We start from the raw sequence: 12,390 nt of genomic DNA on the forward strand, positions 1-12,390 counted from the left end.
ATAATATGGGAAAAAGAACTATAAATTAGTTCATTTTTGGAACTGTGAACTAGTTCAAAATTTTGAAATATGAACTGAACTAGTTAATTTTAAAATTTGTGAACTGTGAACTGAACTAGTTCATGTAGAAGGTGAACTTTCCCAACACTGAGAATATAAATAATATTGATATAAGAATATTGATATAAATTTTAAATTAAATTGTCAAGTTATTGTGTGATTACTAAAATAGGTCAGTGGTGCTCGTACAAAATGGATTGGTGTGTGAATATGTGGCAGCTGTTTTGTGCAGTAAACTTTCTTTTAAGAAACCTGTTGTACTGATGTGATGACCAGTTATAGTTTTAGTGCTAGTAAGACTATTTAGATGTGTAGACATATTTTATAATGAGTATTATGAGGTGGTCCGCGAAAATTCTTGATTACAAATAGTGGTCTACACACACAAAAAGTTCGAAAACCGCTGCCTTAACATATCTTTGAGCAAGATAATTGTGAAGATTTAACTTTTTCCTTAGGTTCCATCCACGAACATGGATAGTGATCATATCTGTGCGTGCTGAGAAAAAAAAAAGAACAGATCCATTTTAAATATTGCACATAATTAACAATGACTTTAATTCTCATCGCTCTTTGGTATCTTTGCAAGGACCCGCGCAACGACCCAGACCTGTCATCATAAAGTTTCATAACTTTATGGATAAGCAGCGAGTGTTGGACGCAGCTCATCGTGTTGGCACGGATCCCATAAGAGGCACTGACGCAGGTCCGAGGATTTCATTCTTCAACGATTATTCTGCGATGGTGATAAAGAAACGTAAAGCTTTCAACGATGTCAAAAAACGATTGCAAAAGATGAAGATCGAATATGCACTGCTGTATCCTGCAACTCTGAGGCTGACCATTGACGGAACAATGAAGCGTTTCACTACACCAGAGGATGCCACTACTTTCCTTGACAGCCTGGGCTGAAATTAATTTGTATTAAAGATAGGAACGGTCGCTTTGTTATCATTGAAGGTGTGTGGCAAGGTAAAACTATTCTTATACTAAATATGTATTATCCCCAGGGCCGGAGTGGGGCCACTTTTCAGCCCGGGAGTTTCAGGCCCAAGACCGGCCCACTTTTTCCATAGTGTTATTCCAAATTAGCACTTTTTTCAAATTGGATAAATAAAGCAACAGTTCAGCTCTTACTATAGTTTTTATTAATATCATGGTTCAACAAATAAGGTAAAGTTAAATAATATTTCACTTAAGATAAGAAGTTAACAAAAATATTCCTCTACACTCTAAAAAAGGCTGGGTTACTTTTTACCCATAATGGGTAAATATTGGACAGAACACATGCTGGGTTAAAAATTACCCCATGCTGGGTTAAAAATAACCCAATGTTGGGTTGTTGTTATGCAACCATGGATTATAATAACCCAACAGTTGGGTTAAAACAACCCAGCACTGGGTCAATTTTAACCCAGCAGCGTGTTCTGTCCAATATATAAAATATAAAAATAACCCAGCCCTTTTTAGAGTGTATTCCATAAGGAAAGGTTGATAAATTATTAGCATTGCTAATGCTGTGAGGCCGATGATTAATGCAAATAGAAATATAAAAGTCCTAATTAAAAAAGAAAACAATCTGACAAAAATATTGAATACAATATTGGGTAAATGGCATAACAAGTGATTTATAAGCTTTTTTAGGCTGGTCATTTTTGACTGGGAAAACAAACGTGTTATAGGGTTCTGAACACAACCTGAGGGTTAAATAACTTGATTTAATATTGTTTATTCATGGCCTCCTCATTTTCAGCGGGGGACTGCTCAGAAGCTGCTTGCATAATATTTGCAAAGTCTATCGCCATGTATACACAAAAGGGTAATATTTTAACAAAAAAATGTTTGGCTTGTAAATAGTTTGACAACGGTATTAGCCGAATAATTACATTGCTAATGCTAATCATTACTAGGCTTATTTCTCTTTAAGTTACCTGTTGTTGTCACTTTTGTTTGTCCTCTTGAAAATAAATCTGTAGGTTTGGCACATTTGGCAGCATACTCCTCCAATGGATTTTTCTTCAACCTGTTTTTTACGCCCTCCTCCTCTCAGACGCGTATTGTTACGGTAGGGCCGGCCTAGCCTACCGGAGAAAAGTTTTCTTGGACGTGCTATGGACCGAACCAACTCTATGGGAGGGGAGAATTCCCTCACATGGTACAACCCATGCAGAGGCTGCGCGCTGCAGTGTCAATGCGAAACGTGTGAAGTGTCATTTAAGGGAAGATAGACTCACTAACGTGACAAATGTAAGAAAAAAAAAACTCGACCGGCCCAAAAGTGAAGCGGCCCACCGGGAATTCTCCCGGTTCTCCCGATTACCCACCCCGGGCCTGATTATCCCCCAGCTCACCCATCTGAATTTGTTACTAAAGTGTTTTTGGACATGATTGCCAGGCCAGCAGATTTAATTATTGTCCGGGGGTATTTTAATTGTGTTCTGAACCCTCTTGTAGATAGGTACCCACATAGCTCTGCATCTCTAACTGCTCAGGCGAGATCTCTTCAGAATATTTGTAATGATCTTGGTTTGGTAGATGTCTGGAGAACTCTTCATCCTGCTGATAAGGAATATACATTGATACAATTGTTGATTCAGATGATAATATTTTCCATGATAATAAGAACATTAATAATTCATTTAGGGATTTTTATATAAATCTATATTCTTCTGAGAAAACAGGTGATTATCTTAAAAAAATGGAAGACTTTTTTTCTGAGATTAATCTTAAAACAATCTCAGTTACACAAAAAGAAGTCCTTAATAGCCCTATTACTAGACAGGAGGATATTAATGCTATTAATGCTCTAAAGAATGGTAAATCACCAGGGCCAGATGGGTTTTGCGGAGAGTTCTTTAAGGAGTTTCAAGAATTGCTAGTGGATCCATTGCTTAATATGTTTAATTATTCATTTGTGGTTAAAGAATTGCCAAAGACCCTTGGAGAAGCTTATATCTCGCTCATATTAAAGAAAGGTAAAAGTCCTGACACATGTTCTTCTTACAGGCCAATTGCATTACTGAATGTTGACCAGAAATTGCTTTCAAAAATATTAGCAATGCGCCTTGAAAAAATTCTGCCTACAATAAATGGAACTAACCAAACAGGATTTATACAGGGTAGAAACTCATCTGATAATATTAGACGCCTTTTAAATATTATTTACACCTTTAAGATGAAGTCCATAGATGGGTTAGTACTGTCTTTGGATGCAGAGAAGGCGTTTGATCGGATTGAATGGTCCTATCTTTTTTTTGTTTTGGATAAATTCGGTCTAGGTGAAAATTTTGTGCAGTGGATCAAAGTGCTGTATACAGACCCATGTTCTGCTGTATTGACAAATGGCTTAAGATCAGACTTTTTCCTATGCATAGAGGCACCAGACAGGGTTGCCCCCTATCGCCGCTTTTATTTGCGCTGGCTATAGAGCCTCTGGCTGAAGCTATCAGATCAGCAACATCTATTTTAGGTTTACAGATAGGACATATACATCATAAGATTGCACTATATGCTGATGATGTATTGCTTTTTTTATCTGAGCCTGAAAAGTCAGTTCCTGCACTAATTGAGTTGATTAGCTGGTTTAGTACGTTCTCCGGTTATAACGTTAATTTGACCAAATCTGAAGCTATGCCTTTAGGTACTCTTATTTCTAAACCTAATATAGTGCCCTGTTTTCCTTTTAAGTGGTCACCTCTAGGTTTTGTCTATTTGGGCATTTTCATCTCTACATCTTTGAAACAGATGTACGAATCTAATTTTGTTCCTTTATTTGAGAAAATACGGCAGGATTTAGAACGTTGGAATTCCTTGCCAGTATCTTTACTAGGTCGTATAGCACTTGTAAAGATGATTGTGTTACCCAAACTGTTATACCCTATTCGAATGGTTCCTATACTGTTTTCAAATAGGACATTAAAAGACCTAAATAGCTGGATGACTTCTTTTATATGGAGTAAACGCAAACCTAGATTAAAATTATCAGTTCTTTATCTACCAAGTTCTATGGGGGGGCTAGATTTTCCAAATATTAAGATGTACCAGTTAAGTTCCCATTTGAGATATATTGCAGACTGGGTTAGGAATGACTCTTCCTCTACTTGGTTAGATATTGAATCCTCCTTTTCACATTTTCCTTTAAGAGCTCTTCTTTTTGTTAAAAACTTTCAAAACATAAAAGAGATATATAATAACCCAATTATAGTTAATACTCTGAAAGCATGGAGATCAGTCTGTAGGCTTGAAGGTAGATCTAAATTGACTTCTTTCTTCACCCTATTAAACAATCCAGATTTCACCCCAGGAATTTTGGATGATGGTTTTAAACGTTGGTATAATTTGGGACTTACTAGGCTTGGGAATATGTTTTCAGATAATAAATTGATGTCATTTGTGGACTTAACTCAGAAGTACCAGCTGTTTAAACATGATTTTTTTCGATTCCTCCAATTGAGACATTATATTACTACTAACACAACACTTGTTACAAACTGTGAGATATCTTCTATTGAGAGGTTATTATTTTTATCTTCGGGAAAAATGTCTTTGGGAAGATTTTATGGTGCTATGTGTTTAATTTCTTCTTCTGATACACAGATTACCAAAACTAAATGGGAGGAAGAGTTAGCTATTGATATTGATGATGAAACATGGGATGATATTTGGTCTTATGCTAAGAGGATATCTGTTTGTGCACGTACGAGAGAAATACAATTTAAAATCATACATAGACTTCATATTTCTCCACATCGCAGGCATTTTTTTCCTCTCTATCGCCCATGTGTTTAAAATGTAAAACTGAAGTAGGCACTTTAACACATTGTCTGTGGTCTTGTCACAAACTGCAAAATTATTGGGGTTTGGTGATTGAGGAAATGGAAAAGATTTTTAATAAGCAGCTGGATTTTGACCCAATCTCACTGATACTGGGTATACCTAATAAATGCATAGTCTCATCGGCTAACAAGAAATTGTATAATATTCTTTCCTTTGCTGCCAGAAAAAATATTTTGCTTAATTGGATTAATGACAAGTCTCCATCACTTAAAGGTTGGCATAAGATAATTTTTGAAATGATTCCCTTAGAGCGTTGTGTATTACATCAAAAAACAGGCATGTTTTATAAAGTGTGGACTCTATATCTGGACTATATGGAACCTCATCTCCGTCCAATTATACTACAAGGAACATTGTAATTGTGTAAATGTCTAGACATTTAACTTGTTTGCCCTATTTATATAACCCCCCCCCCTCTTTCTTTTTCTCTGTCATATTTTGTTTAGAATCTGAGCTGTATGTTGTTGTTGTTTTTGTTTTGTTTATTTTCTCTTATGTGGGATGTCTTGTTCTTTTTGTATAACAAATGAAAAACCAATAAAAATAATTATAAAAATAAAAAACAATGACTTTAATTAAACCCAACGACTCACCAAATTTGGTCATATATTTTGTTGTCAATGCAGCACGAGACAAATGAATTGACTGCTTCCACTTCCCCCCCAACAGTCAAACCTGCATTAGCAGGAAATATAAAAAATGTTAAGGAACATATCCATCGGGGTACGAATGGCATAGTGGTCAAAGTTGCTGCCATAAAATTACGATATGGACATTTAACCTGTCTATGAGAATAATCCAATGACAGGTTTATCAGTAGATACTCTAAAGCAGGGGTCTCACACCGGTTCCACAGAGGGCTTAGTGTATGCTTGTTTTTGGTATTTCCCTTTAATTAGTGACCAATTAAGATCCTAACCAATTAGTGACCTACTCAGTCTGGTACAAGGTAAAAGAGAAAACCTGCATACACTAGGCCCTCAATGGAATAGGTTTGAGACCACTGCTCTAAAGTTAAAACTCACCAGCTCCCTCTTGGTTGCGACCACCCCACTCCACCTGTTATGCATAATCATTGCAGCATTGTATCAAAATTACTCATATAATAATCATTATGTATTTAGAATAAAAAATAAATAATCAATACAATTACCTCACATTTGGTTGAATGACCTTTTGCATGCATAACTGATAAGAATGGTCGCATTTGCAAAAGATACTCTAGATCAGTAAAGGCCTCACACACTCTTTTTAAGTAATATTTGCACATTACATCAGTGCAGACAAACTCAATCTTTTGTGTCTTGCCAAGCTCTTTTTGAAGATAAAGAGGGTATGCAAACACTTCTCCACGGTACATCTGTAGTCCTGTTACAAAAGAGTTAGTTCAGAATTCTAGTATAATCAAAGACAAGAAAGTTTTGATTATCTTGGGTTCATCGGAGTGCTGAACCTACCATTCAAAAGAATGCAGTGTCTACAGACTGAAATCATCACACCCTCTTCATCAAGTTTGGATTGAGACTCAGTGTTTCCGCTATATACATTCTACCGTGGCGCACCGCCACGCCTAAAACATCCCCGCCACTTCTGCGGTTGTGGAAAGAAGGGATACAGCAAACGAAATCTTGCCGTATGAGCACTTTCTAAAATATCATCATTTCCCCCATGGGTTTAGTTTCATGCACAAATATATTTAAATCAACAGATGATTATTATGCTACGTCTCTGTTTCGAGAAATAATAATAAAATAAATAAGCCTACACGAAATATTTTACACTTAAATAATTATCAAATTGAAAAAACGAATAAAAAAGTATTTGAGTTTCTATTCTTTTTTGTGACGCGCTCTAAACCAAAGCAGCGGAAGGCACGTCATGTTTTTAATGATTTTAAATAAGCACAATGTTTTCTCCTTATTGTTAGTTCACACAAATAAAAATACAAGATTTACAGTTTCAAATGTTGTTTTACTTTTATCTGTATGACAATAAATTAAGGGTAATTTAAGGTGCAAGGTCATCACGCGTATGATATTCACCGGCGCATATACACCGACACAGCGCTGCGATAAAAGACATGATTAAACTTTCGATATAACATATTACGAGTTTTTTGGACATTCATTTGTAATCACTGTACTCAGAATATAGACTGACAGCTGCTGACCGCTCAGCTGTCAATCTGCTGTGCTTCAGATCGACACTCAAAGTTTCACATTAAATGATAAGATATTTCTTCAAAAACAAAAGGCTAAATACTGATTACTACTCATATGGGACTGCAAGACATTAATAGTCGAATCTGTTTGTAAGGAAACTTCCATTATTCCCTATAGGACGTTGGTAATAAAAACTTGAGGCAGAAGGTGAGACTGTTTCATCTGTTTTCAGACAGCAGGGTCGGGGTACCCGCGGGTGAAACGCATAATATTTGATGTAACAGGTGTAATAATATTAACGTGTCATTTGCGTTGTAGATGCAGGTCGGGCAAGAGTGAACTGCGGGTCTAACATCCAAGACGAGAATTCGACTCGCTTCCGATAGGTAGCAGTTTTTAAATGGCCCTGTGCTTATTTGTGTTTAAGCTCTGTCCGAAGAACGTTAAAGGTTTCTATTGAACTGCGCGATTTGCGGTGTGACCAGGTCGGGGTCACAGTCTTTATTTCAAACGGGTCCGGTGTGGAATAATTGCTGCTGATGTCGGATAACTGGTCGGGTGTTCTGTCATCCACAATGGTGCGGATTATTAAAAAGGACTGTGCGTGACTTTGCAACAGCTCTGTAACGCTAAACACGAGCACGAACTTGCACACTACATTAAAAAAACAACAATGAAAGATCTGTACGAAGCTATAAAACGTATTTTTTAAGAAAATACAGTTTAGATCAAACATAGAAAAGCAATATGCTATACATATAAGGAAAAGTAAATGACAGCATGAAAATGATAAAAAAATATATATGTTAGTTTACTGTAGCCTATATTCTACATTTAAAAAAAAAAGTACATTTATAATCATCATGGGCGCCCCCTGCCGCCACAGCTGGAAAAAATCATAGAGGAAACACTGGAGACTTCTTGTTAGACTAACTACCAGCTTTAAAGTGTGGGTTTCCACAAATGGGTCGGCCGGGTGACTAAGAGAATATTTTCACAAACAATTATTATTGTTGTTAAATCATCATCATAGATGACCTGTAAGTTGTACATGATAAAATTGTCTTTTATGACTGAAGCATTAATTGATTATATTTTTCCAATTTTGATTTTGTCTCTAATAGTTTGCAAAAACTCTGCAACCTCTTCATTTTTGGCATTGAAGGTTCCGTCAAAATATGGATTTTCATTTATCTTACAAAAACAACAAAAAACACTGAATGGACTCTGACAGGTTTAGGTTTTGTCTTTTAAAAGATAAATTACTTTGTTAACTTACCCGTTGCGATTAAACCTGTACATTTTCCTGTTCCCATCAAGAGACACTGCCACCATATCCTGACTGCAAGCTGGACAGGAGAAATGGTCATCTCCAAGAAGTGTTTCCATCATGTCTACAGTACGTCCATTCCAGAAACTGCGCTGAAAACAGTCCACTGATATTGTACCAACCTAGTAAACATAAAATAGACTAGTTATGGTGAGAGTTGCTTAAGAAGTAACAGATACATTTTTGCATTGTACTATACAGTACAACCTGACTTCTCCTAATCATGATTCCACAACATTTCCTTTCCTTGTACATCTAGCCACAACTTTCTTATTTATAAAACAAACCTTTATGCCAATGGCTATAACCCCCCCTCACCCATTTATCCTCTTCATTATTACATTTAGTTTAAATCTGACTTACTCTGCCAGAACGCATTGAGCGGCTTTGCAGCATTCTCACAAAGGCCTGTCCGAATAGGCCAGGTGCTGTGACTTTAAAGTCTTCAAAGGTACTGAACAGGTCGACAGTGTAAACTGTTTGAAACTCAATGGTTCCAGGCCAGTACCCATTTAATATAAGTTCTTTGACCTCAGGTGTCCACAATTTTAGGCAAGACTTACAGGTTTACCAAAGGAAGGGAGAGATCATAGCGACTTGTTGGGTCAAACAGAGATATTCATCACAACCATACATTCAACTATACAAAGCCTTTGTACTTGCTTCACACATTTTATGTTGTAAGTTAAACAAAGGTAAGCACCATTAATATTTATGAAGATAATGGAACGACCAGCATTCACTGAAACATCCTCAGCACCACAACAGCAAATCTTGTTGGTAAAGCGATCGGTAGGAGACAATCTGGAAAAACAGACATCAATATTAATTGTAACAGTTTACAATTGATATGTAATGTAATCCAATCCATATAGCAGTCAAATACCTTGCTCACTAACTACATGTTCACCAGTGCTGTCTTTTGTAACAATGCATTTCGGTGACATGGCTTTGTAAAAGCCTCCCACAAATGACTCCCTGTTGTGTAGAACATACTTGTGATGCACTGACACATCACAGTTACTGCAATACAGTCCTTTTGGGAGGCAGTCTCTGCGTCGAATAACAGCCTATTTCACATGACACTGTTGGCAAGCTTGTTGAGGTGTCCTTCCGCTTACATGGCTTGTAAAAGATGTGGTCTTGATTTTTGCCACTTTTCGTCACACAAAATACGGATCTGGGGTTTGCGGCATGAACTATAAGTTTCTGATGGATAAATGTCTGGGCTGTCTAAGCTCTCCTTGAGTACTTGAATATTTTTGTCTTTAGAGGAGAGGGATAAATGGAGTTAAAGTATTTCACAGTTTTTCCAGCCCTGTACTAAATAGCGTCAGCCATAGAATTTTCATATCCTGTAAAATACAAAATTAGTTATGTACATATCTGACATTGTCTCTTACCAATCAATTGAAGTGACTCCTCAAACCGTCGAGGTGAAGTGCCTGTGTAGGAATACATACAATAGGTACACACTACAATCAGCAAGAATACATGCAGTGCTAAAATGAACAACAGTTGTGCATGTTGTTAGTTATAAAAAATTAATAATAGTACATTCTCACCATCTGTTGTATCAGCAACATCTTCTGATGAATCTTCATATTGAGGTCGTGTCGACCTCATTCGACATTCAGATGTGACTGGACAATCATATGAAAACTTAAGAGAATGTCTAAAAATCATGACAATTTAGAGGAATGCCGCTTATAATTAACATAGCACATACTATCTCTTGAGGGTAGGCATGCACCGATACCACTTTTTTGGAAAACGAGTACTTGCATTTCAGTACTCGCCGATACCGAGTACTTAATAAAAAAATTAATTACATTTTCCGGTAACAACTTTAGTCGTATAATTTAACAAAGAAACAAGGGACAAGTTTGGAATTAAGAACATTTTTTTAAAGAGCACCAATTATGCTCAGACCTGCAAACTTGTCGCTTTTCGGCGACAATCGCCGTTTTCTTGGTCAATTGGGTCATTCACGTGAATCGCATAGAACCGGAGTTTTTTTTTTTGAGGTGTGAGGGGGGGGTCGGAAGGCTGCCCTTTATCTGAATGCCATGCGGGCTAGAATTGCCAAACATTATTGGATAATTCTTATACTTGACATTTCTCTGGGCCAATCGGAATCTTAGCATGCTTTCCTCTGGGCCAATCGGAATCTTAGCACTTCCTTCAGAATCTTGAAGACAGCGCGGTCCTTTGGATGAGACACACCTGGCTACCGCGCGAGTCTGATAGACACTTTTAACGTGAAGGAACCATCTTATTTGAGGTAAGTCAACTTTTTTGGACCAAAAACGACAACTATTTGTTTGCTTGATTTAATTAGCATTAGCTACCGCTTATATTGTATTTTTAGGAACGAGTCAACGCCGAATAATGCACAAACGTAGACCTTGCATAAAGTTTGCCTATGCTTCAAAAAAAAATGACTAATGTTAGCTAACTTAGCAGGACGATTGTTAGCTAGGCTTATCATTACCCGGGTGTTCTGCCCGGAGTTCCGAGATATACGGCTACTAATCGAATTCTGAGCTAACATTACCCTGAGTAACTTATTCATTATGGTGGCTGTGGTGCGCGCTTGCGCAGGCAGTCATTCGTGATGTGGGTAAATGTGACTGTTTACACAATAGCTGATGCGAGAGTAATGTTAAAGGAAAACCCACCCTTTTTCAATATTTTCCTATGTTTTTACCTCAACTTAGACTAATCAATACATACCTATCTTTTTTCAATGCATGCACTTAATCTTTCTACATCGCGTTGTGAATGTTTTAGGATTTAGCCTAGCCCCATACATTCCTGGTGGCTGTATACCTGGTAAACAGTAATTTTTAACAACATAGGGCTGTTTAGATAAAACAATCTGGAGAGCGTGTTGTCCTAGGATAATACACAAACAGCCAATTTCTGTATAATAAAGGGCTACATTTTGCATCAATGTCTGTCAATGAAATCTTTACATTGTATTGTTAGTTGAATTTACATTATGAACACTAGCACTTTGAGATTGTTTATTCAATGTAAGGAGCCCTACATATAAAATGCATTATTATTATAATTATTGAACATAAATGTATTTTGATATTCACTGCATATCAGCCATACAGTATGGAGACACGTTGTTTTCTCATATTAGTCCTATGTATGATAGTTTGCAAGGTTATATTTTAATGATTTTAATTTACTTTCAGGCAATGGTTCTGGGCACTTTGGTGGAGCACTCACTGCCATTCACAATGGCCCGTCATCGTCAACCTTGCACAGACGCCGGCTGAGGACAAAGTGGCTCTGTCGCACGAAGCTTTCACGAACATCAGCAAAATATATTTTTTTCATTTCTGTCTGTCTCTTGTTGTTTTTTATTTCAGTGTCATGCTTCACAACACCTCCAGGCGTTTCCGTGAGTTGTAAATAAAAACATTTGTAAAATATTAAATGTGTCATTCTATAAAAATTCTACAAAAATATAGAGCTGGGGTAACAACAACCCCCCCCCCCCCGTGCGTGCAACACTGTCACCTTTTTTACTCTGAGGAGATGTATAGAGCTGGGGTAACCATAACAACCCCCCCTCCTCCCCCCCTCCCCCTTATAAAATGATTATAAAACTATTTCATTTGTTAACATTACTTTACTATAGTAAACTTTATTATAAAAGACTGCTTACATACTATATCATTGTGCAAACTATATGGAAACATCAAATGTAGCACAAAGAAAGTATTAATTGAAATGAATGTTCTACATTATTTCACTATGGTAAACTTTATTATGAAAGACTGCTTACTTATAAGTGCTATGTTTTTACTTATTAGGTTTTAAGGAGAATGCAACAGGTTCCAGGGCCTCTTACCTGCGTGATTCATCATCCAGGTTTTGCACAATTTGTCTAAATCCCTACACACAGAACATTTATTGTACCGACTATAAGCCTTTGAGGTGCAGGACTAGAATACGTTTTATTACATTTTTAAACCAATAACA

The sequence above is a fragment of the Paramisgurnus dabryanus genome, chromosome 23 (genome assembly GCF_030506205.2).
Source record: "Paramisgurnus dabryanus chromosome 23, PD_genome_1.1, whole genome shotgun sequence".
Taxonomy (NCBI): Eukaryota; Metazoa; Chordata; class Actinopteri; order Cypriniformes; family Cobitidae; genus Paramisgurnus; species Paramisgurnus dabryanus.